This window comes from Eriocheir sinensis, chromosome 11 (genome assembly GCF_024679095.1).
Source record: "Eriocheir sinensis breed Jianghai 21 chromosome 11, ASM2467909v1, whole genome shotgun sequence".
Classification (NCBI taxonomy): domain Eukaryota; kingdom Metazoa; phylum Arthropoda; class Malacostraca; order Decapoda; family Varunidae; genus Eriocheir; species Eriocheir sinensis.
In genome coordinates, this window is record NC_066519.1 from 14,546,344 (window position 1) to 14,572,917 (window position 26,574).

At 42.1% G+C, this 26,574-nt stretch overlaps 1 long non-coding RNA gene across 1 annotated transcript; it reads right to left on the bottom strand.

Moving 5' to 3' along the window:
* Positions 1-4,256: 4,256 nt before the first annotated feature.
* On the bottom strand, positions 4,257-5,329 carry LOC126997191 (uncharacterized). The gene is made up of 2 exons (XR_007751940.1): positions 4,498-5,329; positions 4,257-4,427 (listed from the first exon to the last, which is right to left on the bottom strand). It is a non-coding gene; the product is annotated as an uncharacterized LOC126997191 (long non-coding RNA).
* Between the last annotated feature and the right edge of the window lie 21,245 nt (positions 5,330-26,574).

Genomic DNA, 26,574 nt, shown 5'->3' on the forward strand with positions numbered 1-26,574 from the left:
GCCTCTCTCTCTCTCTCTCTCTCTCTGGTAATGCATTTTCTTCCTTCTTTCCTTTCTTTCACCCTTTCTTCCCCCTCCTCCCCTTTCCGATCCCTTTTCTTCATCTTTTCTTATACTTCTCCTTCCTTCCTTTTCTTCTCTGCTCATCCTTCCTTCCTTTCCTCTCATCTTCTCCAGCCTTCTTTCCTCCCTTCCTTTCATCCTCCCCTCCCATTCTCCTTCCTTCCTTTTCTTCTCTGCCCATCCTTCCTTCCTTTCCTCCCATCTTGCCCAGCCTTCTTTCCTTCCTTCCTTCCATCCCTCCTCTCCTATATATTCTTCCTTCCTTCTCCAATCTCTCCATGTTCTTCTTTCCTCCTCTTTCCTCCTTCCCTTTCTCTCCCATTGCTAGCGTTCCAAACTCAAATACCCAACGTAGCATAACTATAAATAACGTACGAAAAGTTTGAACAAGAAATAACAACAGCAACATCAACAACAACAGCAACTACAACAAAACAATAACAAAAGAGAATGGGGGTCAGAATCTTCAGCATTATTCCAAGCCAAGAAAACCCGACATTGGTATCGAGGCGGATTCGCAAAGAAGAGGGAAATATGTTGACGAGAAAACCCAATTCTGAGGGACATATATTTCTCCTCTTTGACCGGGCACGGAAGAAGGAACACAAAGAAACACAAAGGAAGAACAAACAACAGCAGACCTGCTGGTCCTTACGAGGTTGTTTGTGACAAGCTACACTAACTATCTAATCAAAGGTGGAAGATGAAGGACAGCAAAGGCGAAGGCTCCTCCCCACCCCCCCATCCCTCCAGCCAAAGCTGGCAGGAAAGGAAAAAGAACCATGCAGCATGGAAAAACTGCATGGAATTTATGTAGGAAAGAGGAAAGAACTACCATTACTGCTACCACTAACCGGGCGATAAAAGCGGACAAGGACACCAGTATTCGAAAGAACTTAACGTTATTACGACAATGAGTAATATCTAAGTTGCTGGTTGGATTCAAAACACTTGTCTAATCTATTCTTGAAGGCCGTAACTGTTGTACTATCAACGACATCACAAGGTAGAGAGTTCCAAACATTAACAACTCGATTGAAGAAGAAGTGTTTAGCTTCGTGCGACGAGAATCTTTTACCACTTATCTTCAAATTGTGATTTCTTCTTGTTCTATTTGATCGATCAATTGTAAAGTAAAGGAGGAGGAGGAGGAGGAAGGGAGGGACATGGAGAGAGGAAAGGAGGAAGGAGAGGGATAAAAAGAGGGAAGAGAAGGGAAGGAGGGAGAGAGGTAGAAAAGAGAGGAAGGAAGGAGAGTGATAAGATGGGAAAAAGGAGGAAGGAAAGAGAAACATCGGGAGAAAGAGGAGAGGAAGGAAGAGGAAGGATAGGAGGGAAGAGAAGGGAAGGAGGGAGAGGTAGAGAAGAGAGGAAGGAATGAGTGATAAGATGGGAAAGAGGAAGAAGGTAAGAGCAACATATGGAGAAAGAGGAGAGGAAGGAAGGGGAAGGATAAGAGGAAACATAAGAGGAAGAAAGGGGGAAGATGGAAAGGCAGAGAAGAGGAAGGAAGGAAGGACAGAATGAGAGGAAGGGAAGAAGACGGAAGGAAGGGCATGCAGAGGAATGAGAGAAAGGAAAAAAAGAAAAAGAAAGAAATGATGAAGAGGGATAAGGATAAAGAGGGAAAGAATGAGAGGAGAGGAAGAGGACGGAAGGAAGGGCATAAAGAAGAATGAAAGAAAGGAATAAAGAGATAAAGAAATGATGAAGAAAGATAAAGAGGGAAAGAAGATAGGGAAGAAGAGACATGGAAAGTAAAGGAAAAAAAAACAATAGAATGAGGTGGATAAAGAGGAATAGGGAGAGAGAGAGAGAGAGAGAGAGAGAGAGAGAGAGAGAGAGAGAGAGAGAGAGAGAGAGAGAGAGAGAGAGAGAGAGAGAGAGAGAGAGAGAGAGAGAGAGAGAGAGAGAGAGAGAGAGAGAGAGAGAGAGAGAGAGAGGCAGGTAAGGACAGAGAGGCAGGTAAGGATGGCGGGCAGGTGGACAGAGAGGCAGGTAAGGATGGAGGGCAAAAGGACAGAGAGGCAGGAAGGATGGCGGCAGGTGGACAGAGAGGCAATTAATGGCGGGCAAAAGGACAGAGAGGCAGGTAAGGATGGCGGGCAAAAGGACAGAGAGGCAGGTAAGGATGGCGGGCAGGTGGACAGAGAGGCAGGTAAGGATGGCGGGCAAAAGGACAGAGAGGCAGGTAAGGATGGCGGGCAGGTGGACAGAGAGGCAGGTAAGCAAACAGGTGAACAGAAGGAAAACAAGCTGGAATAGACAGGTAAACAAACAGATATAGAAATAGTTAGATATATGGGCAGACAGAGAGGAGAAAAGAACAAGAGGAACAGAGAGAGAGAGATGTAAACAGGTAAACAGAAGGAGGAAAACCAGATGGAATAGAGAGACAGGCAAACAAACAGACATAGAAGTAGTTAGATATACGAGCAGACAGACAGGAGAAAAAATAACAAAGGGAACAGAGAGAGAGAGAGAGAGAGAGAGAGAGAGAGAGAGAGAGAGAGAGAGAGAGAGAGAGAGAGAGAGAGAGAGAGAGAGAGAGAGAGAGAGAGAGAGAGAGAGAGAGAGAGAGAGAGAGAGAGAGAGAGAGAGAGAGAGGTAAAGAGGCATAAAAATAAATAAACAGGTAAACAGACAGACAACAGACAGACAGACGGAAGATAAAAAACAAAAGATTGGGCCAAAGACAGACGGAGCACAGAATAAGAGACAGACAAAGACATCAAAAATAAAAGACATGCAATTGATGGACAGAAAGAAACAGACAGACAAAGACGGACAGGGAGTGGAGGGAGACATAGGTATAGCCATCGACAAGCACACAGGGATAAAAATAGACAGTCAGACAGCCATGCAGGACAGACAGGGGAGGCATGCGGGGGGGTCAGGCAGTAATGGGCGGGGGTCGTCAGTCATTCGGGGCCGAGCAATGGGTCATGCAGCATAAACCCCTAACGAGGCTCTCCTTGGCACAGCCCTTTATGGCGGCGACCCTCACTGCTGCCGCCATGAACACAGCACGGAGGGACGGAACGAGGAGAGGAGAGAGAGAGAGCTGGGAGGGAGAGAACAGGGAGAGAAGATGAGAGGGCGGATGTGAGGGAAAGAACAGGGAGAGGATGAGTTTTGGAGAAAGTGAACAGGAAGAAAAGGAGAATGGAACGGAGAGGAAGGAGGGAAGATGTAAGGGAGAGAACAGGGAGAGAAGATGAGAGGGCGGATGTGAGGGAAAGAACAGGGAGAGGATGAGTATTGGAGAAAGTGAACAGGAAGAAAAGGAGAATGGAACGGAGAGGAAGGAGGGACGATGAGAGGTAGAGAGAGCTGGGAGGGAGAGAACAGGGAGAGAAGATGAGAGGAAGTTTGTGAGGGAAAGAACAGGGAGAGAATGAGGATTGGAGAAAACGAACAGGAAGAAAAAGAAAATGGAAGGGAGAGAAAGGAGAGAAGATGAGAGGGAGAGAAGGATAACTGGAGAGAATGAACAGAGAAAAAAGGAGGATAGAATGGAAAAAAAAAGGAGGAAGAGAACAGAGAGAGCGGGGGATTTTGGAAGGGAGATAAGTTGGAGAGAGAGGAAAGATGGGAGGGAAATAACATAGAAGGAAAGAAAGAGGGAGAAAAAAGAGGAAGGAGTGAGATAATATGGAAGGAAGAAAAGAGAAAGGTAAAAGATGATGAATGATAAGATGGGAGGGAAAGAACAGGAAGGGAGGAAGGGAGGAAGGAAGGTACAGAGGAAAGAGGGAGAGAGGAAAGAGGAAGAGGGGGGGAAAGTGTCCTCTCCTCTCCTGCATTCCTCCTCTCCCTCCTCTTCCCTCCAAGCGTACAGGTAGGGTGGAAGAGGGGTGGAGGAGGAGGAGGAGGAGGGGGGGTGGGGAAGGGGGACTCAACTTTGGTGCACACACGAAGGAAAAAAAAAAAATCACGCTTCGCTTTTTGTTTTAATTATGACCCTGAGACTTTTTTTTTCTTTTTTTCCTCCACTCCTTTTTAATTTTTTCTTTATTTTACGTTCGGGTCTTTTTGTTTTATTTCACTCTCGTTTTCTTTTTTTTGTCTTTTTGTATCTCAGTTTTTCATACATTCTTTCTCTCTGTATGTCTGTTTGCCTCTTGTCTGTCTGTCTGTCTGTCTGTCTGTCTATTTTTTGCCCTGTCTGTTTACCTGTCTATCTGTCTGTCTGTCTGTCTATTTTTGCCCTATCTGTTTACCTGTCTATCTGTCTGTCTGTCTGTCTATTTTTGCCCTATCTGTTTACCTGTCTATCTGTCTGTCTGTCTGTCTATTTTTGCCCTATCTGTTTACCTGTCTATCTGTCTGTCTGTCTGTCTATTTTTGCCCTATCTGTTTACCTGTCTGTCTATTTTTGTCCTATCTGTTTACCTGTCTGTCTGTCTGTCTATTTTCCCCCTATTTGTTTACCTGTCTATCTGTCTGTCTGTCTGTCTATTTTTGCCCTATCTGTTTACCTGTCTATCTGTCTGTCTGTCTGTCTATTTTTGCCCTATCTGTTTACCTGTCTATCTGTCTGTCTGTCTGTCTATTTTTGCCCTATCTGTTTACCTGTCTATCTGTCTGTCTGTCTGTCTATTTTTGCCCTATCTGTTTAACTGTCTATCTGTCTGTCTCTGTCTATTTTTGCCCTATCTGTTTACCTGTCTATCTGTCTGTCTGTCTATTTTTGTCCTATCTGTTTACCTGTCTATCTGTCTGTCTGTCTATTTTTGCCCTATCTGCTTACCTGTCTATCTGTCTGTCTGTCTGTCTATTTTTGCCCTATCTATTTGCCTGTCTATCTGTCTGTCTGTCTGTCTATTTTTGCCCTATCTGTTTACCTGTCTATCTGTTTTCACTTTCTCTTTCTTTCTTCATCTCTCCCTCCCCATCTCTCTTTACTCTCCTTCCTTCCTCCCTTCCTCCTGCCAGTTATCTCCCTCCTTACCTCTCTCTCTCCCTTCCCTCAGCCTCCTTCCCTCCTCCTACTTCTCTCCCTCCCTCCCTCCCCTTTTCACTGCAACATCGTATAAAGTTCATCTTCATTAGGACGTCAAGGCTGAGGCAGGGTTCGTAACGCTATATTCAGACTCCCGCCCTGGCCTTACGCTTCGGGGGACTCGCGGATTTTAATAACACGAAAAGGCAGGGAATGAAAGGCCCACGGAACTGATAAGCCGAGAAACGCCGAGTGGAAGCCTTGAAGAGAGGCGGAGTGAGGAGGGAAAGAAGGGGAAGAAAGTTGCTAGTTCGAGTGGGCTTTTTTTTTTTTTTTTTTTTTTACAGCAAAGGACAGCACAAGGGCACAAAAAAAGAAACAATAAAAAAGCCCGCTATAAAAAAAAGCCCACTAATAAAAAAAATCCCGCTCTAAAAAAAAGGTCGCTATAAAAAAAAACCGCTAATAAAAATTTAAAAAAACGCTTAAAAAGATGTACATGGTGAAATATATTTTTGACTGATGGTAGTGATGGAAATGAGATAGAAAAGATTTGTGTTTTTGTTGGTGATCTTGAGCTTCCTTTTCTTGCTATTGTTTATATTGTCTAAAAACATTAAAAAAAACAAGCGAGGCAGTGAGCGTTCTAAACTAAAAGTGTGTGTGTGTGTGTGTGTGTGTGTGTGTGTGTGTGTGTGTGTGAGTCTGAGGGTCACTTTCCTCGGCTTTTTTCTCGTCCGATGTTTATTTGTTTTCAAGCGTGAAGTTATATCGCCCACCCTCGGCCCACATGAAGAAGAAGAAGAAGAAGAAGAAGAAGAAGAAGGAGAAGAAAAAGAAGAAGAAGAAGAAGAAGAAGAAGAAGAAGAAGATAAAGAAGAAGAAGCACAACAACAACAAAAAAACAAAAACAACAAGAAAGATAAAAAAACAAATATGATAAGGACAAAGAAAAAGAAGCAGAGACCATTGAAGAAAGAAAAAGAAAAAAATGATCGTGTAAAAAAATCAGAAATGAAAAACGAAGATAAGAAATACGTAAAAAAAAAGAAGAGACGAAGAAATAGAACTCGCAACCAACCACCATTGCCACCACCACAACCACCACCACTATCACCACCACCACCACCATCATGGGTTAGTGAATGAGGTACAGGTTGGAGACAAGGAAAGAGTTTTTTTTCTTTTCCTTTTTACAGCAGAGGAGACAGTGCAAGGCCGTAAATAAAAAAAAAGAAAATAATGAAAAAAACAACAACAGTGCCTTCTCCCCCCTCGTACAGACATTCTCCCCCTTTTCTTCTACCTCCTCCTCCCCCTTAACCCCCCCCCCCCCACACACACACACAGACACACGATTCACCTCATTAAAAGCGAATGGACCCACGCCAGAGTCCGCAGGAACTTTAGGGAAGAAGAACGGAGAAGAAGGTAAGAACAACACGTAAGATGACTCCCTTTAAACCAATTAGGAAGGAAGCGTAGCGGACCAGTTTTTTTTAAATTTTTTTTTTTAGTCTTTTAAGTTCTCTGCGTTCTCTCTCTCTTTATCTATTTTCTGTTTATTTTCCAGTCTCTCTATTTTCATCTTATTAATCTGTTTTTCCTTCCCTTTTCTACTCTTTTTTTTTTTACCTTTTTCTCTTTCTCTCTTTTTCTCTCTGTCTTCTGTTTATTTCCTATTCCCTATTTTCATTCTTTTTTGTTTTTCCTTCACTTTGTTACTCCTTCTTGTTCCCTTTTCGTACTCCTCCTCCTCTCTCTCTCTCTCTCTCTCTCTCTCTCTCTCTCTCTCTCTCTCTCTCACACACACACACTCTCCTTGAACGGTCGGATTCTTCAGTAATTGAATTTTCTCAGCGCACAATACGCCGTCAGGAAGGGCAGTCAGTCAGTCTGTTTTCCGGGGCTCTTCGGAAATTCCACGGTCGATTCACGCGCCCAGAACTACACGGCGAGGCTGGCTGATGACGGAACACTCGGCTGTCGCAAACACAATCAGCGGGGAATGAGGAAGAAAAGATTGAGTTTAATGAACGGAAGATCATTAAAAGGGAGAAAAACAGGTCTTGGGATGGATAGAGGAAAACAATGGACATGCTTTTAAATTGATAGACAGATAGATAGATAGTTGGATAGATAGATAGGTGGACAGATTGGAAGATAGAATGTTAAATAGATGGGTTATTATATAGATAGAAAGATAGGCAGATAGATAGAAAGATAGAGATAGAAAGAGATAAGGGAGCAAATATTGTCCCCTAAAAGCAAAAAAATATATATAAAGAAACGTAAACAAACAAAGAAATTAAATAAAATGAAGAAAAAATGAAGAAAAATGAAGAAAAACAAAACAAATCACTTTTATTAAATTTAGACACGAACGATGCCCTTTAAATGCGTGTGCGTGTGTGTGCGTGTATGCGTGTGTGTGTGTGTGTGTGTGTGTGTGTGTGTGTGTTTGCTTGATCTTAGGACGGGTCTCTGTGTGTGTCTCCGCCAGGCTTTGTAAACTGAATGGTTGGGTTGATTGGCTGGCTGGCTGACTGCCCATCTGTTCGTCTGTCTGTCTGTCTGTCTGTCTGTCTGGTTGGCTGGTTGGTTGGCTGGATGCCCATCTGTCCGTCTGGCTTCGATTCCTGGCTGGATGTATGTGTCTGGCTGGCTGGCTGACTAGATGAGACTGTGTGGGTGTGTCTGGATTGCTGTGTCTTAACTGGATGAGTGGATGAATGTGACTGGAAAGGGGAACGAGTTGACTGTGTGACTGGATATTTGTGGCTGTGGACCGTTTGTGTGGATGACTGGATGACTGGATGACTGAATGTGTCTGGGTCCGTGTGTGTGAGTGTGGAGGGGGGGCGGAAGACAGGGAGGAGGAGGATATTGGGGGAAGGTAGGGGAAGGGGAAGATGGAGGAAGAGAGGCTGGGTAGGGTAAGGATCGGGGTAGGGGATGGGGGAAGGGGTGGGGAGAGGTAAGGGAGGGAGCAAGGGATGGCTGTTTGTCTTAAATGGATGACTGGATGACTGTGACCGGAAAAGGGAAAGTGTTTGAATGTGCATGGATGACTAACTTAATGTGTGCCTGGCTGTGAATGTCTGAATAGCTGAGTGTATGTCTGAGTGTCCGTTTGTCATGGAATTTTTCAGAGAATGAATGTGTGAGACTGTGGGATCCTAGGAGACTGAGTGCATCTAGACTGGACAGTGGTGGGTATCTGACTGTATGTGTGTAGTTATGATGTGTGTCTGAGGGTGTTTGAGTGACTGGTTGACTGTGTGACTGGTTCTGTGTGCCTGTGAATAGTGTTTGGGTTTGAACGGCTGACTGACTAAATGTTTGACTGCATATTTGTGGCAATAGAGCGTTAGTATGTGTGTTTGAATGACTGTGGAGCGTTGTCTATATGTGTTTGAAGGATTAGCTATGTGTGAAGGCTACATGTGTCTGGCAGGATGTATGTGCGTGTAACTCCATGTGTCTGGAGTCCATCTGTGTCTGTCTGTGTGTCTGGGTGGCTGGGTGACCGACCTCCCGTGTCTGTGCCTTCGAGTTGTGTTTACGGGCCGTGAGTGTCCCTCGTAAGGCCGGGGCTGACAGACGGGGCACTAACATTTGATGGCCGCCAGCTGGAGTCCACACGTGGGGGGGGGGAGGAGGAGGACAGTGGCGGCGGGGAGGGGGCGGAAGATAGGGAAGAGGTAGGTGTAGGGAAAGGGGGAGGAAGAGAGGCGGGGGAAGGTAAGGATCGAGATAGGGGATGGGAGAGGAGGTGGGAAGAGGTAAGAGTGGGAGTAAGGGATGGAATGGGGAGAGGGGAAGTTAAGGGGCGGAGTAAGGAGAGGAGTGGGAGAGCGGGGGAAAGCAAGGGTGGGAGTATGGGGTGGAATGGGAGGGCGGGGAAAGGTATAGGGGGAAGAAGGGGGCGGGGAAAGTAGGGGTCAGGGTGGGGAGTGAAATGGGGGTCGGGAGAAAGTAAAGGAAGGGTTCGGGACTGGAATGAGGGACTGGGGAAGGGTAGGGGAAGAAGGGGAGTGGAAGAGGGTAGGGAGTGGGAGGAAAGGGGACGATGGGACGGGAGGTGGGGGAAGGGGTTGAGGGGGAAGGGAAAGGGTGGGAGGGTGAGCCAAACCTGCACGTCGCTGATATATATTTGTTGTTTACCGTACGAGGATGAAAAGCCAATCACAGCACGCCACTGATTTTCTGGTTTATTACAGGCGAATAGAGTGAAAAAAAAATGACTGTGGGTTGGATGTGAAAGGATCCTAGGACGGTGCAAAAAGGTGGATGTTCATGTTAGTTGTAAAGGTGATAACTAACGACGATATAGATATGTGGCTACGATATTTTAGGGATGGATCGATTGGTCTTGAAAGCATAATAAGTAAAGACAAAATCACACGTACAGAGGAGTAATGAGATATATGTTTTTTTTTGTGTGTGTGTTTTTTGGACCTTTTTCATGGTGGGTTAAGATTTTGGAAGCAAGAACGAGAGAAGAACGAGAGAAGGAGAGGAATGAGGAGGACAAAACAAAAGAAAGAAGGGTAGGAATGGGAGGAAAAAAAGAGAACGAGAAAAGGGGAAGAATAAAGAGAAAGGGCAGAATGAGAGAAAGAGGAGAATGTGGAGAAAGAACAAAACTAGAGAGAGAGAGAGAGAGAGAGAGAGAGAGAGAGAGAGAGAGAGAGAGAGAGAGAGAGAGAGAGAGAGAGAGAGAGAGAGAGAGAGAGAGAGAGAGAGAGAGAGAGAGAGAGAGAGAGAGAGAGAGAGAGAGAGAGAAGGTAGACATATAATAGAAAGAAAGACAAGAAAAGAGAAATAAAGAAAAAAAACCTAACAAAACAACAAAGAGAAAGAAAAATTGCAGTTAAAAAAAATAACAGGCGAGATGAATAATGACGAGACGGAGAAGATGAAGAGGAGGAGGAAGGAGAGGAAGATGAATATGCCGCCCGATCACTATCCGAAAATGAGACGAGAGATGGATCGGTGAGAGCGAGGAAAGGAAGCAAGGAGAGGGTGATGAATGGACGGATAGAAGAGGAAGTAGAAGAGGAGAGAGAAAGAGAGCTGGAGCGAGGCGAGAAAAGGAGAGATGGGAGGAGGAAAAATATTTAGAAGAAAGTGATAAATGGATGAAAAAAGAATGTATAGAAGAGGAGGTAGAAGAGGAAAGAGGAAGATGGATGGAGAGAGGCGGAAAAGGAGAGATGGGAGGAGGAAGAATAGTTAGAAGAAAGTGATGAAGGATGAGAAGAGGATGTGAAGAGGATGGAGGAAGAAGGAAGAGGAAGGAAGGGCTGTCAGGAATTCGGTTACATAAGAATACAGAGGAATACATAGAAGAGGAAGTAGAAGAGGAAAGAGGAGGAAAGAGGAATTCTGATAGAGTTTGTAAGTGTTTTTAAGTTACTGAATGATTAAAGAGAGGGAAAATATATTACGTTGAAGAATAGGAGAAAAATGAAAGGAAAATAAAAAGAAAATATCATTAATCATTCTGTTTTCAGTAAGAGAAGTAAGTGTTTTGAAGTTACCGAAGAATTAGTGTAAGAAAAAAACATTAAGTGGAAGAAAATGAAAAAAAAGTGAAAAAATTAAAAAAGAAAACATTATTATTCAATCTGTTTGCTGATAAGAGCGCTAAGGAAGTGTTTTTTCGAGTTACTGAAGGGTTGAAGAAAGATGAAAATATATTAAGATAAAGAATAGGAAAAAAATTAAATAAAAAAAAAATATTACTCATTCTGGTTTTGTGATGGAGTAAAGTGTTTTCAAGTTACCGAAGAATTATGGGAGAAAAAAATAATAAGTAGAAAAATGAGAAAAAGAGTGAAAGGAAATTAAAAAGAAAACATTATTACTCATTCTGGTTGTCTTATGGAGCAAAGTGTTTTTCGAGTTACTGGAGGGTTGAAAAAGGAAGAAAATGTATAAAGATGAAGAATAGGAGAAAAATGAAGGGAAATTAAAAAGAAAACATTATAATTCATTCTGGTTTTCTGATGGAGCAAAGTGTTTTTCGAGTTACTGGAGGGTTCAAAAAGGAAGAAAATATATAAGGAAGAAGAATAGGAGAAAAATGAAGGGAAATTAAAAAGAAAACATTATCATTCATTCTGGTTGTCTGATGGAGCAAAGTGTTTTCAAGTTACCGAAGAATTATGGGAGAAAAAACATTAAGAAGAAAAATGAGAAAAAAAGGGAAGGAAATTAAAAAGAAAACATTATTACTCATTCTGGTTTTCTGATGGAGCAAAGTGTTTTCAAGTTAACGAAGAATTAGAGCAAGGAAAAAAATAATTAAGTGGAAGAGGAAAAAAGGGAGAGAAAAGAGAGAATGAAAATGCATGAAGGGCGAAAGTATTAGTGGGCGGGGAAGAAAAGAATGAAGGAGGGAAGGAAGGAAGGAAGGAAGGAAGGAAGGAAAAAAACGGAGAAAAAAAAATAACGTGACGCTGGTTTGCATATTTAATCACGAAACTGGAGGAAAACTATTTTGGAGAGAAGGAAAGGAGGGAGGGAGGGGAAGGTAGAGGGGCAGAGGGAGGAGGAGGGGGGGAGGAAAGAGACCCAAACAAGGGGAAGGAAAAAAGTAAGAAAAAAAGTAAAGAGAAAAAAAAGAAAGTTGAGATGCTGCATGATCCTGTGAGATAAATAGATGAATAATGTATGAGAGAGAGAGAGAGAGAGAGAGAGAGAGAGAGAGAGAGAGAGAGAGAGAGAGAGAGAGAGAGAGAGAGAGAGAGAGAGAGAGAGAGAGAGAGAGAGAGAGAGAGAGAGAGAGAGAGAGAGAGAGAGAGAGAAGAGAAGAGAAGAGAAGAGAAGAGCAGAGAAGAGAAAAGAAGAGAAGAAAAGAGAAAAGAAGAGAAAAGAAAAGAAAAGAAGAGAAAAGAAAAGAAAAGAACAAAAGAAGAAAAGAAGAAAAGAAGAGAAGAAAGAGGAGAGGAGAGGAGAGGAATAGAGAAGGAAATACAAGGGAAAGACAAGAACAGAAAGGGAAAGGAATAGAAGATAAGGAGAGGAAAGGAAAGGAAGGGAAGGAAAGAGATGAGGAGAGAGGAATGAAATTGAAAGATGAAAGTAGAAATGACACACAAACACACAAACACCTATTCCCCCCCCCCCCCCGTACTCTCCCCCTCTCCCCCATCCCCAAACACACACTCACACAGAGAAAGAAAGTAAGGCAGTAATAACATGCATGGAAATGGAAATGAGGCTGCAGGAGCGGGGTAAAAGGACACGAGTGAGCCTCAGCCAGTGACATATTCCCTCAATCAGCGTCGAAGGCAGAGAGAGACAGGCGGGGAGGCGGGACGAGCGAGAGTGTGTGTGAGAACCGCAGGAAAGGACGCGAAAAGAGCAAGATGGAAACGTGATTGCAAAGGAGAGTATAGAGATGCAGGAAGGATATTTTGGGTAGCTTTCAGGAGCCTCGAAATTGAAAAAAAGACACTCAGGTACACAGAAATATATGTTTATGTTTATTTATAAGTGACGTAACTGTGGGTAGCTTGTTTTGAGGGCGCTTTCAGGTAAGTTGGAAGTTAAGTAAGAGACAGTGACAGGGACACGAGAGTAATGTAAAGGTTAAAGTCACATCGGTAGCGCGGTGTTTCCGCTTTTGCTGGCGCGCATGAAACACGACATGGAACGATGCATGATTGTTGCACATGGGTATATATAGAGGTCTGACAAGCACAAGAACGATTGCGAAGAAAGAACGGCAACGGCGACAATTATATGTACGACCACCTGCTACAAGAACTGAACAGAGAGGACCCTTATCGACACCTACAAACCAGAAGTAATTCACCAGAAGAATGGAAGAACGTAGCACAACAAAAACCCAGAGGTGGAGGGTCACTGTACTTTAATTATAAAAGTTCAACAGCATCGTCCTCATGGCCCTCTCCGATGCAAATTACAAGTTCTTGTACATCGACGTTGGTGCAGAAGGAAGAACGACAACGTTCCCAACAGTCCCCAGGAAGGCGCCGCACGGACATCGCACGCACCCCGCAGGCCCTGCAAGATTTATGAATCATGTATGAAGACGTCAAATTTGAAATGTTTTAAAATCTGAGCGGCGACAGATGCCGCCAGCGTCATGGGCACGCTTTGTTGCGACTTTAGGGCGACATTGGTGCGGCCCACGCCGTAACAGGCCGTAACAAAAAAGTGCGTAAGTGTAAACGCACCTTAAGTATGAAACTGATATTAAAGGAGAATATGAAACTGTGAATAGAATGCTTTAGGATGCTTTCACGGGCCTTGGAAGTATAAAATAAGACAGAATCACAGGTACAACAGAGTAAATGTTCAGGTTAATTATAAGGTGAGTACAAACAAGAATATAGATTAGTCGGTAGTGTATTTTAGAGATGAATCGAGTGGTCTTGAAAGCATAATATATAAAGACAGAATCACAGGTACAGAGGAGTAAATATTCAGGTTAATTATAAAGGTGATAACTTTCGAGGATATAGATATGTGGGGATATTTTAGGGATGAATCGAGTGGTCTCGAAAGCATAATATATACAGACAGAATCACAGGTACAGGAGTAAATATTCAGGTTAATTACAAAGGTGATTACAAACGAGAACACAAAACTACGGATAGACTACTTAAGGATGCTTTCACGAGCCTTGGAAGCAAAATAAAGACATCACAGGCAAAGAAGAATCAAACAGGTGTATCAAGAGAGCGTGCGTCTAAAAGGTAAGGTAATGCACAACACGAATACAGGTAAACAGATAACATTTACTCATACAAAAAGGTTCAGGTGCAGAAAAGAAAGAAAGGAAAAGAAGTTAATCGTAAACTAGAGTAAAAGGTAAACATGAATACCTTAAAGAGTAAATTAAACAAGACAGATAACAATAGATAGATAGATAGATAGAGAGAGAGATATAGAAGGAGAGATAAAAAAGGAGATAAATCATGGTAGAGTTAAAAGATATAGATAAATATATACCTTCCAGAGTAAATATAACTAGACTGACCACAAATAGATGAAGAGATAGACAGATAGATAAATAAAGAGAGATACAGAAGTTAAAATCAAGGCAAAATGTACAAATCCACACACCCGCTCCCTAAAATAAACCCCAATGAAATTATTTAAAACATGACACCGGACTGGAGAGAGAGAGGGGGGTTGCTTGGAAGGGGGGGAGGGGGGGCAAGGACAGGTGAGGTAAAGGTGAACAGGGACACACACACACACACACACACACACACACACACACACACACACACACACAGACACACTTAAAGGTGACCAAGAGCAAAGAGCAGGAAGCGATTTTTAGAGGAGAGACTGAATCTTTTATATATAGACCAAGGTTTGAGAGAGAGAGAGAGAGAGAGAGAGAGAGAGAGAGAGAGAGAGAGAGAGAGAGAGAGAGAGAGAGAGAGAGAGAGAGAGAGAGAGAGAGAGAGAGAGAGAGAGAGAGAGAGAGAGAGAGAGAGAGAGAGAGAGAGAGAGAGAGAGAGAATATTTGCTATTTGCAGTAAAGAATGAATAAAATGGGAAGTACGTGGAAAAGGAGGAGGAGGAGGAGGAGGAGGAGGAGGAGGAGGAGGAGGAGAAGGAGGAGGAGGAGGAGGAGGATAAAGAGAAGAGAAATGAGGAAAAAAAAAAAGAATTAAGAGAAAGAGAAAGAAAAAAAGATACAAGGAAAAGGCGATAAAGGATAGAAAAAATAGAAAGAGAGAGAGAGAGAGAGAGAGAGAGAGAGAGAGAGAGAGAGAGAGAGAGAGAGAGAGAGAGAGAGAGAGAGAGAGAGAGAGAGAGAGAGAGAGAGAGAGAGAGAGAGAGAGAGAGAGAGAGAGAGAGATAGAGAGAGAGAGAGAGAGAGAGAGAGAGAGAGAGAGAGAGAGAGAGAGAGAGAGAGAGAGAGAGAGAGAGAGAGAGAGAGAATGCTGCGTTAGGTGAATTTGAACATTCCTTGAACGGAGACGATGTGAAGGTGTTAGATTACATACATTATGGAGGAGGAGGAGGAGGAAGAGGGGGAGGAGGAGGATAAATGAAGACAGAGGAAACGAAGAAAGTGTTGCATACAGAATCAGTACCCAAGTCTCTCTCTCTCTCTCTCTCTCTCTCTCTCTCTCTCTCTCTCAATTGCATCTAAATGTATCAGTCTAATCTACAAGTCCATTTCCTTGCTATTTCCTTCGTTTCAGATTATTCATCAAAGTGTTGAGTTTAGTTTCGTGTCTATATTTTTCTAACTTAATATTTTCTCATCTTTTATTAATTTATTCTACGCCATTTTTCTCCTAACTCAGTATTGTCTTATCTTTTACTTTTTCCTCCTATTTTTTTTCTCCTCGTATATGTCTTTTCGTTTATTATTTCTTTCTTCTTAACTTCTCTCTTTGTACGTGATTGTGTTATTTTTTCTTAATTTTTGTTTGTATTTCTTTCCCTTTTCTCATTCTTTGCTTCTACTTATTTGTGTATCTATCTTTTCATTCTCTTTTCTAAACTTCTCCTCTTGTACTTTTTCTATTTCCTCTCTTTTTTATTCTTTGTTTCATCATTTTTCTTCATTTTTTTTATTTCTTCGTCATTTACATCTTTCCTTTCCTCACACCTTGCCTCTAAACTTCTATTGTGTATAACTTTTTTCCTTCATCCTTCTCTTTAAACCATTTCTTCAGTACTTCTTTTATTTCCTTATTCATTGTTTCTGATCTTCTCTTCATTGTATTTATCTATTTTTCCTCCCTAACTCCTTCCTTCTAACTTTCCTCTCTTCATCTACCTTCTCTTTCCATTCCATTTCCCTTCCTCCATAAACTTATATTCTTCTAATCTTTCTGTCATTCTATTTTATTCTGTTCCACTCAATGCTACCTAGTCTTCCATTCCTCCTATTGTATTCTTTTATATTTTTCTGCATCAATGCTTGTTTTTTCTCCCCCAGTCCCTTCATTTCCTCTCCCTTCCTTCCGTTCCTTTAATTCGCTCTTGTCACGTAAGGTTCCTGGTCTGTTTCTGCTCAGGTAACGTTTTTTTTTTCGTCTCCATTAAGATAAGGCCGATAGGGTGAGGAGAAATTGCTCTGCTTGAAGCTAACACGATAATGGGCGGCGCTGCTGAAGGGACGGACGCACGAGACGAACTGGAAAGGTCTTTGCGTGTTATGGAAATGTAGAAATGGATAGAAAGGGAATGGAATGCAGGAAGTACCGACGGAGATATGAAATTGAAGCGTGTGAAGGAAACATAGGAGAGGTAGATACGGGAATGTGTACTGATGAAACTTGAATGTCTTAGCGTGTTATGGATATGTAGAAATGGATAGGAAGGGAATGGAATGCAGGAAGAAGAAACGCAAATATGAAATTGAAGCGTGGGAAAGAAACATAGGAGAGGCAGATACGGGAATGTGAACCTAATGGTGGAACTTGGTCTTTGCGTGTTTGGAATGGAAAAGAAGTGCACGAATAGGAAACTGAAGGAAATGAAGGAAATATACGAAAGGAAAGGAAAGGAATAGTGAAAGTAAGGAAGAATGAAACAGAGAATGAAACTGGAAGGTCTTTGCGTGTTAGGATTGGAAAAGAAGTGCACGAAAAGGAAACTGAAGGAAATGAAGGAAATGGAAAGGAAAGGAGTAGAGAGAGAAAGGAAGAATGAAACAGAGAATGAAACTGGAAGGTCTTTGCGTGTTAGGATTGGAAAAGAAGTACACGAAAAGGAAACTGAAGGAAATGAAGGAAATGGAAAGGAAAGGAGTAGAGAGAGAAAGGAAGAATGAAACAGAGAATGAAACTGGAAGGCCTTTGGGTGTTGAGGAAATATAGAAAGAGAAAGGAATGGAGAAAAAACGGAACTATGAAACTAGAAATGAAGCTTGAAACTAATTGCGTGTTGAGAAAAGGAATAGAAAGGAGGAAATACAGAAGAACGAAACTAAAAATAAAACTTGAATGTCTTTGCGTGTGAAGGAAACATAGAAAAAAGAGAAGGAATGCAGGAAGTACAAGCGGAAAAAAAAAAAAAAAACGGTCATAGGTTTTACATTAATCGTCTATACTGCTGCTGCTGCTACTACTACTACTACTACTACTACTACTACAGCTACTACTACTACTACTACCACTACTACTACCACTACTACTACTACTACTACTACTACAGCTACTACTACTACTACTACCACTACTACTACTACTACTACTACTACTACTACTACAACTACTACTACTACTACTACTACTACTACCACTACTACTACTACTACTACAACTACTACTACTACTACCACTGCTACTCTGCCACTTAATACATAAAGACGATGAGGACAGAACACGCAAGCCATTAACTTCAGACATTCTAATACGATATGTTGCTTGACACTAACAGAGAAAATTAAATGAAGAAAAAAGGAGGTTATAAACAGTTTCACAACACGCACACGCACACACACGCACACACACACACACACACACACACACACACACACACACACGGGGATGGTGAGTGTGCATGTTAGTGTTTTTGTTTTGTTTGTGTGTTGTTGTTTTTTTATAGTATTGGCAAGTATTATGACCCAACACAGTTTTGTTTTTGTTTTACTTCAAGGAGTTTGTTTGTTTGTTTGTTTGTTTGTTTGTTTGTTTGTTTGTCTGTCAGCTGTTGTGTGTATAATTTCGTTTCTGTTTGTCTGTCTATCTTTCTTTTTTTCTTTCTTTTTTCTATCTATCTTGCTAACTAACTTTCTTTCTATCTAACTCTCTCTTTCTTTATTTCCTCCTTTTTTTCTATTTGGTTTCTTTTTATCTATCTATCTATCTACTTATCTGTCAACTTTTTTTCTTTCTTTCTTTCCTTCTACTGTCATTAACTGAAAGAGAGAGAGAGAGAGAGAGAGAGAGAGAGAGAGAGAGAGAGAGAGAGAGAGAGAGAGAGAGAGAGAGAGAGAGAGAGAGAGAGAGAGAGAGAGAGAGAGAGAGAGAGAGAGAGAGAGAGAGAGAGAGAGAGAGAGAGAGAGAGAGAGAGAGAGAGAGAGAGAGAGAGAGAGAGAGAGAGAGAGAGAGAGAGAGAGAGAGAGAGAGAGAGAGAGAGAGGGGAGGGAGAAGGGACTACATTCACCGTCTGGGTCACGTAACACACAACAACAAAGCTCATGAGAACAATTAATGATCATCTGGCAATTAAATGAATCAAAGGAGATCATGTAATTGTTATTCCGTACGACTAATTGTATCAGACACGCACACACACACACACACACACACACACACACACACACACACACACACACACACACACACACACACACACACACACACACACACACACACACACACACACACCATTACCCGAAGCTATTATACATTTCTAGTCTACGTCAGGATAAAGGCCTTTCCCAACGTACTCCTTCTCTACCAAGACCAATGTAAACCTAAGATGATCACAGACAAACAAACAAACAGACCAAGATGAACACAGACCAACACACAGCAGCAGACCAAGATGAAAGCAAGACATAGACCAAGACACAGACAGACACATACAGATCAAGATGAAAACACGTCCATGAGAAACGAAACAATAACATGTCTCAACCTGTCTTGTTTAATTACCACAGACACCTGACTACACCTGGAACACAAAGAAACACAAAGGAAGAACAAACAACAGCAGACATGCTGGTCCTTACGAGGTTGTTTGTGACAAGCTACACTAACTATCTAATCAAAGGTGGAAGATGAAGGACAGCAAAGGCGAAGGCTCCTCCCCACCCCCCCATCCCTCCAGCCAAAGCTGGCAGGAAAGGAAAAAGAACCATGCAGCATGGAAAAACTGCATGGAATTTATGTAGGAAAGAGGAAAGAACTACCATTACTGCTACCACTAACCGGGCGATAAAAGCGGACAAGGACACCAGTATTCGAAAGAACTTAACGTTATTACGACAATGAGTAATATCTAAGTTGCTGGTTGGATTCAAAACACTAGTCTAATCTATTCTTGAAGGCCGTAACTGTTGTACTATCAACGACATCACAAGGTAGAGAGTTCCAAACATTAACAACTCGATTGAAGAAGAAGTGTTTATCTTCGTGCGACGAGAATCTTTTACCACTTATCTTCAAATTGTGATTTCTTCTTGTTCTATTTGATCGATCAATTGTAAAGTAATCTTCCGCATTAATATCACTGAATCCTTTGAACATTTTAAACACTTCTATTCGATCGCCTCGCATTCTTCGTTTTGATAGGCTGAATAAATTTACTTCTTTAAGCCTTTGTTCATATGACAAATTTCTCAACCTAGGAATCATCTTTGTTACTCTTCGTTGGACCCGTTCCAACTTTTCTATGTCTTTTCTGTAGTAGGGAGACCAAAACTGTACACAGTACTCTAGACGGGGTCGAGGGTGGAGGGTGGAGGAGGAGGAGGAGGAGGAGGAGGAGGAGAAAAAGGAGAACAAGGAAGACGAAAATGACAAAAATGGTGATGGAAAACGAGGAATAAGAGGAGGAGGAGGAGGAGGAAGAGGAAGAATAAATGAGAGGAGGAAGAGAAGGGGAAGAATGGAGAGACAAGAAATATGACAAGGAGAGAGAGAGAGAGAGAGAGAGAGAGAGAGAGAGAGAGAGAGAGAGAGAGAGAGAGAGAGAGAGAGAGAGAGAGAGAGAGAGAGAGAGAGAGAGAGAGAGAGAGAGAGAGAGAGAGAGAGAGAGAAAGAGAAGGGGTGAAGGAAGGTTGATTGGGGTGATCAGACGAAAGAGGAGGAAGAGGAGGAAGGGGAAAAAAAGGGAGGAAGGGGGAGGGAAAAAGGAAAGGGGGGAGGGAGACAGCTGAAAAAGGGTGGCCATCTATTAATCTCTCTCTCTCTCTCTCTCTCTCTCTCTCTCTCTCTCTCTCTCTCTCTCAAGCTGGCAGATGTTGCAGCTGGTGATGGAGGAGGAGGAGGAGGAGGAGGAGGAGGAGGACAGGAAAGTGAAAGAGGAGTAGGAGGAGGAGGAGAAGGAGGAGGAGTGGAAAAGAAAAATGAAGAGTTTGAGAAAAAAAGAGGAGAGGAAGAAGGAGGGGGAGGAGGAGGAGGAGGCGGATGGGAAGGGGGAAGAGAAAAAGGAAAAGGAAGGGAAGGAAAATGAAAGAGAAGGAAAAGGAAGAGGAGGAGTACGAAAGAGGAAGGAGGAGGAGGAGGAGGAGGAAAAGAGGAAAGCATATGAGGTAAGAGATTGAGAAAGTATGGGGAAAAAGAAAGAGAAGGAGGAAGAGGAGGAGGAAGAGGAAGAGGAGGAGGAAGAAGAGGAGAAGTCATTTGAGGCAGGAGGTTACAGAAAAGAGGAGAAAAAAAGAGGAGGAGGAGGAGGAGGTAAAGACAAGAAAAAGAAGAAGGAGGAGGAGGAGGAGGAGGAGGAGGGGGGGGCGGGGGTAAAAGAGAGAAAAAAAAGAGACATGACAGGTGGTGACAGAGTGATTGGGTGGTGACACGAGCCGGGAATGGTGGTGATAAATGGTGGTGATGGTGGTGGTGATGGTGATGATAGGTGGGAGTGACAGGCGAAGAGAAGGGAGAAGAAGCCACAGAAGAAGGGAGATGAGGCTGATGAAGGGGATGATACAGATCGATTTGCTATGGAAGGAAAAAGAGAGACATACATGAATAGGATAGCATGGAAGAAAGAGTAAGAGAAAGAAGGAAAACAAGGAAGTAGAATAAACAGAAGAAGAAACGAAGGAAAAAGAATAAGAGGAGAGAAGAAAAACTGAGATAAGGGACATAAGGATGACATAACATGAATAGGATAGCATGGAAGAAAGAGTAAGAGAAAGAAGGAAAACAAGGAAAGCAGAACAGGAAAAAGAAGAAACGACGGAAAAATGAATAAGAGGAGAGAAGAAAAGACTGAGATAAGGGAATGTGACGCTGGTAAGGATGACATCAAGAACAGAAGCAACAATAAAACAAAACAAGAAAACAACATGATCACACCACCCTTGAGTTGTTTCCTGTGCTATAAAAAAAATAAAAATAAAAATAAACACGAAATAAAACATAACACACACACACACACACACACACACACACACACACACACACAGAAGAAGAAAAAAACAGAAGCTCCAGTAAAATAAAACAAGAAAAAACAAGATAATAAGAAGCAATCACAAAAAAAAGAGGCAAAAATAAAACAAAACAAGAATAAAACAACATAATCACACCACCAAGCAACCAGCCTCAACCCTGACGCCACAATAACCTTTCCGTAACCAAAACGAACCACCACCACCACCACCACCACCACTAACCCCTTCCACCCCCTCCACCACCACCACCCCTCCCCATGCTAACACCCGCAGACACCCAAACCACCAGACGCCGCCGCCGCTGCCCCCCGTGCCCCCCCCCCCCCCCTGGTATTTGGTTCAGGCCGGCCCGCTATTGATTGTCAGCCTTGAGTTTTGAAGGTCAGGGATGTGGCGGTGGCGGTGGCTCTGGCGGGCGAGAGGGCGAAAGGGTTGGTGCATGGGCTCCTGATGCAGTCGTATACGAACAGGGGCAGAAGACGTGAAGGGAGCAGACTAGCACGATGTAATTCCCTAGAGAGTAGATTTGCTTTTTTTTTTAGCATATGTGTAATTTCCAGTGTGCATATACATCATTTCCAGTTTGGTTTGGTTTGGTGACGGAGAGACCGGCAAAATAAAATACACAAAATACGAACGTGAAATACAGAATAATGTAATACTGGGGAGTGAGGAAAACGCTCAGAAATATTGCAGGGAGTCACTGAGCAAAGTGCTACATTTCACATCTTTTCAGGGAGCAGAAGAATATACGAAAGGAAAGCAAGCGAAATTATATCACGGGTCGGGTACGCTTCCTGGAATATATTTTTTTTACAGCAAAGGAGAAAACAATAATGAAAAAAAAAAAAAAGCCTGCTACTTACTGCCCCTTTATAGGAACAACGATCATTCTAAAAACAACAACAGTAATGCGGTATAAAAGAACTGATTACATACATACATACATACATACATACATACAAATAAAAATAAAGTACAAAACGCATATAAATGGTTAACCTCCAAAGTCAAGCCATGAAAACCGAACCTCCGAACTAAGTCTCCTAATTATGTAAACTCAGGTATAAAAGGTAAAACTCCACCTGATGTTACGCCATATTAGCCCCTTTGACACACACACACACACACACACACACACACACACACACACACACACACACACACACACACACACACACACACACACACACACACACACACACACACACACACACACACACACACACGCAAAAGGGGAAGGAGAGCAGTGCGGTGACCTCTTTTAAAACAAACATACATACATACATTCATACATACATACATACATACATACATACATACATACAAACACACAGAAAAATACATATTGAAGCAAACTATAATATTAAAACAGAGGAGTATTGCGTGGAATGTGAGAGTTGGGGCTTGAAGAGAAAGGCAAATAGATAAACTGACAGATAGATAGATAGATAAACAGTAAGATAAGAGATGAAAGAATAACAGAAGACGTACATAAAAGGGAGAAACGATATGTGGAAAGCAAATAAGAAGCAGAAGAGGAGGGATGAAAAGAGGGAAGAGGAGGAGGAGGAGGAGGAGGAGGAGGAGGAGGAGGAGGAGGAGAGTATCCACTTTACCTGCCAATCTTCGCGTTCCTTCGAGACACGTGAGATTTTTTTTTTGCGTTCCTTACCTGAGAAAGAGAAGAAAACATTATTATTATTATTATTATTATTATTATTATTATTATTATTATTATTATTATTATTACTGACGCTACTAAAACCAATGCTACTTCTTACTACTATATACATACTCTCTCTCTCTCTCTCTCTCTCTCTCTCTCTCTCTCTCAAACGTCATGTATCCAAAATTCACTTCCCTTACTGATGTCGTAGGTAAGTACTTCCGTGTCTTAGGCAAGCATACTGACAGAACGGTAAGTAGGTAGAAAGGAAGGTTAGTAAGTAAGTGGGTGGGTAGAAAGGTAAACTGATAGGCATACAGGTAGGAAGTAAGGTAGAATATGTGTGTCAGTAGGTTAGTAGGTAGGTAGATATAGGTAGGTGGGTGTAGGTATGTCCCCCTCCCTCCCCCCTCCCGTGCAGTCAGATAAGGGGATCAACGAGCAGTGACTTTGTTAATCTGCATATTCGATAGTCCAATTTTGTGTGTAATTGTCCTTCAACGAGAGGGAGGGAGGGAGAGAGGGAGGGAAGCCTTAGTGATGTTGGGAAATGGGAGGAGGAGGAAGAGGAAGAGGAGGAGGAGGAGGAGGAGGAGGGGAAGAGGTGGTCACTTTTAGGTTTCTCATGTTTGTTTTGTATATATTGGTGTTTGTGTTGCCTGTTTTGTTTGTTGTTTGTTTGTGTGTATGTTAGTTTGTTTCCTGTTTGTTTGTTTTCTAGTGTTTGTTTGTGTTGTTTTGTGTTTGCTTTTCATGTATTCTTTGTTTATCTTTGTTTGTGTTTCTGTTAATTTTTTTCTTGTTTGTTTGTGTTGTTTAGTGTTTGCTTTTCATTTATTCTTTACTAGCTTTCTTTGTTTGCTTGTGATTTTTTATTTTTTTTATTTTGATTGCTTATAAATATTCTTTTTGCTAACGTATTTATTTTCACAAGCATGACTTTCACTTCTTTTTTGTGCCGTTTCAAGGGGAGAATTAGAAAGCTGTTTGTTTGTGAGTATATATGCGTTCGTCTGTCTGTAAAGTTATCTACCTGTTTGTTTGTATCCCCGTCTATGTGTCTGTTAATTTTGTCTCTCGTATAAATTGTCTCTTAGGTATACGCAATTATCTCACACAGTATTGCCTTTTCACAGTCCATCCCTGACCTCAATCTCAACCGCATCCACTCTCTTCCCAACCTCCGTCTATGTGTCTGTTAATTTTGTGTCTCTCGTATAAATTGTCTCTCAGGTACACGCAATTATCTCACACAATATTGGCTTTTCACACTCCATCCCTGACCTCAATCTCAACCCCATCCACTCTCTTCCCAACCTCTGTCTATGTGTCTGTTAATTTTGTGTCTTGTATAAATAGTCTCACAGGAAAACGCAATTCACACTCTATCCCTAACCTCATCCTGAACTCTATCCACACTCTTTCCATCCTCACTTCCTTCATTCCATATCTCTCTGACCCTTTCTTTATCTCATTATTTATTCCTTTCCTTGCTTCTCACATTCCTTTTTCCCTTTATTTGTCTTATTCATATTCTCCTGATCCTCTTTTTCTCATCTTTCTCATCCTCACATCCCTTCCAGCCTCCCTCATCTCTTTCCCCCTCGTCCTCCTCCTCCTCCTCCCCGCCCCGCCCATCGCTAGCTCCGCCCATCCTCAAAGCCCCGCCCACGATCCATTTGTTTCCTCTTACCTTATTCATTAGTTTGTCTACCTTTCTGACAGGTTAATTAGTTTCCTCCTGCCCCGCTTCCATGGCATTCACTAAACACGTCGGCGGGAGTTAATAGAAAGGAAGTAATTTGTTATTGTTTTTTTTTTCTTTCCTTTTGTTGTTAGTGAAGTAATGAGACGGCTTGCAATTTCTGTATACTAGTTATGTTGTTAGTTTAATTTCATAGTAATTTGTTATTTTTTGCGCTTTGTTTAAATAGAAAGTAAGTAGTTATTGTTATTTTCTTTGCTTTTGTTTTTAGTATAATAATGAGAGAGAGAGAGAGAGAGAGAGAGAGAGAGAGAGAGAGAGAGAGAGAGAGAGAGAGAGAGAGAGAGAGAGAGAGAGAGAGAGAGAGAAAGCAAGGGAGGAAAAGCAACTTGTCCACATCACTCAGCCACGCCCAGTTCCTCCTTCTCTCCCTCCTCCACCCTTTGCCTCCCTGACCCTGACCCGTCCCCCTCACCCTGATTGCCTCGCGTGACCTGACTGGCCCTCCATCAGCACCACCAACGCTGAATTTTATCGCCGAAATACGTTAGCGAAGACAGCTTAGAAATTCCCACAAAGAGACCCGCTTTGAGAGAGAGAGAGAGAGAGAGAGAGAGAGAGAGAGAGAGAGAGAGAGAGAGAGAGAGAGAGAGAGAGAGAGAGAGAGAGAGAGAGAGAGAGAGAGAGAGAGAGAGAGAGAGAGAGAGAGATGGGGGGGGGTCGGTTGTGGAAAGAGTGACAACAGAAGCGTGAAAAAGGAAGTGTGTGTGAACGTGAGCGCAAGGAAGAGGAGGAGGAGGAGGAGGAGGAAGAGGAAGAGGAGGAGGAAGAAGGAAGGAATAAATAAGAAATAAAAAGAAGAAAAATAATGAATGGAGGTCACACAGAAAATAAAAGCGAGAGCGAGAGCGAGCGAGCAAGAGAGAGAGAGAGAGAGAGAGAGAGAGAGAGAGAGAGAGAGAGAGAGAGAGAGAGAGAGAGAGAGAGAGAGAGAGAGAGAGAGAGAGAGAGAGAGGAAAAAGTAAAGTGAGAGGAGATTGAGGCCAGGGACGGCGTGAAGGGGGAGAGAAAAGCTATTTGCGAGAGAGAGAGAGAGAGAGAGAGAGAGAGAGAGAGAGAGAGAGAGAGAGAGAGAGAGAGAGAGAGAGAGAGAGAGAGAGAGAGAGAGAGAGAGAGAGAGAGAGAGAGAGAGAGAAAGGAAAGCGAAAGAAAACGAGTAAACAAGAAAGAAAACGAGAAAAAAACGAGAAAACGAGAATGAAAACGAAAATAAAAACGAAAGAAAAAGAAAAAAAACGAGAAAGAAAACGAGGAAACAAGGAAAAACAAGATAAAGAAAAAAAAAGAGAAAAAGAGAAAGAAAATACAAAAAAAAAACGAAAAAAAACAGGAAAATAACAAAAATCGAGAAAAAAACGAAACCAAAAGAAAAAGATGAAAAAAAACGAAAAACAGGGAAAAATAAGCGAGGTGAGCGTCCTATATCGTCTTACATTGCAATTTCCCGTCAATTTGGCCATCCCACGTTTAACCGGCGGAGGACTTGAGGCGACCCGACGTTCTTTCAGCGCCTCAAGAGCAGGACTTCGCTCCGCCGTAACCCGAGACCCCACATCGCTTAGCCTCGCCTCCTTGCACGACAGGCCCTCGATCTTGTCTCTCGCGTGCATATATCAGAGTGTGTTGTTTTACTTCTTTTCTTTTTCTTTGAGGTGAAAATTACAGTGGCTTGCGTGCATATATCAGTGTGTGTTGTTTTCTTTCTTTTCTTTTTCTTTTCTATACGGCCTTGACCTGATATCTGTCATTTTTTTTTTTTTTTTGGCCTAGTGCCAAAATTTTCTTCGTCTGTTTATTTTTGTTTTGTTTTCTTTGTTTTCTCCTTTTTTTCTTCTTTTCTTGTCACTATTATTTTTTTTCCTTGTCCTAAAATTTTCATCTATTTATTTTTGTCTTGTTTTGAATTTTCTTTATTTTTTATTTTGTTTTCTTTTGTTTGTTTTTTACCTATTTGTTTATTTTTCTTATTTTTTTATTTGTTTTCTTTCATGGGACTTATTCTAAAACCTCCTTCGTCCTTTGTATTGTTTTATTTTTGCTTATATATTTG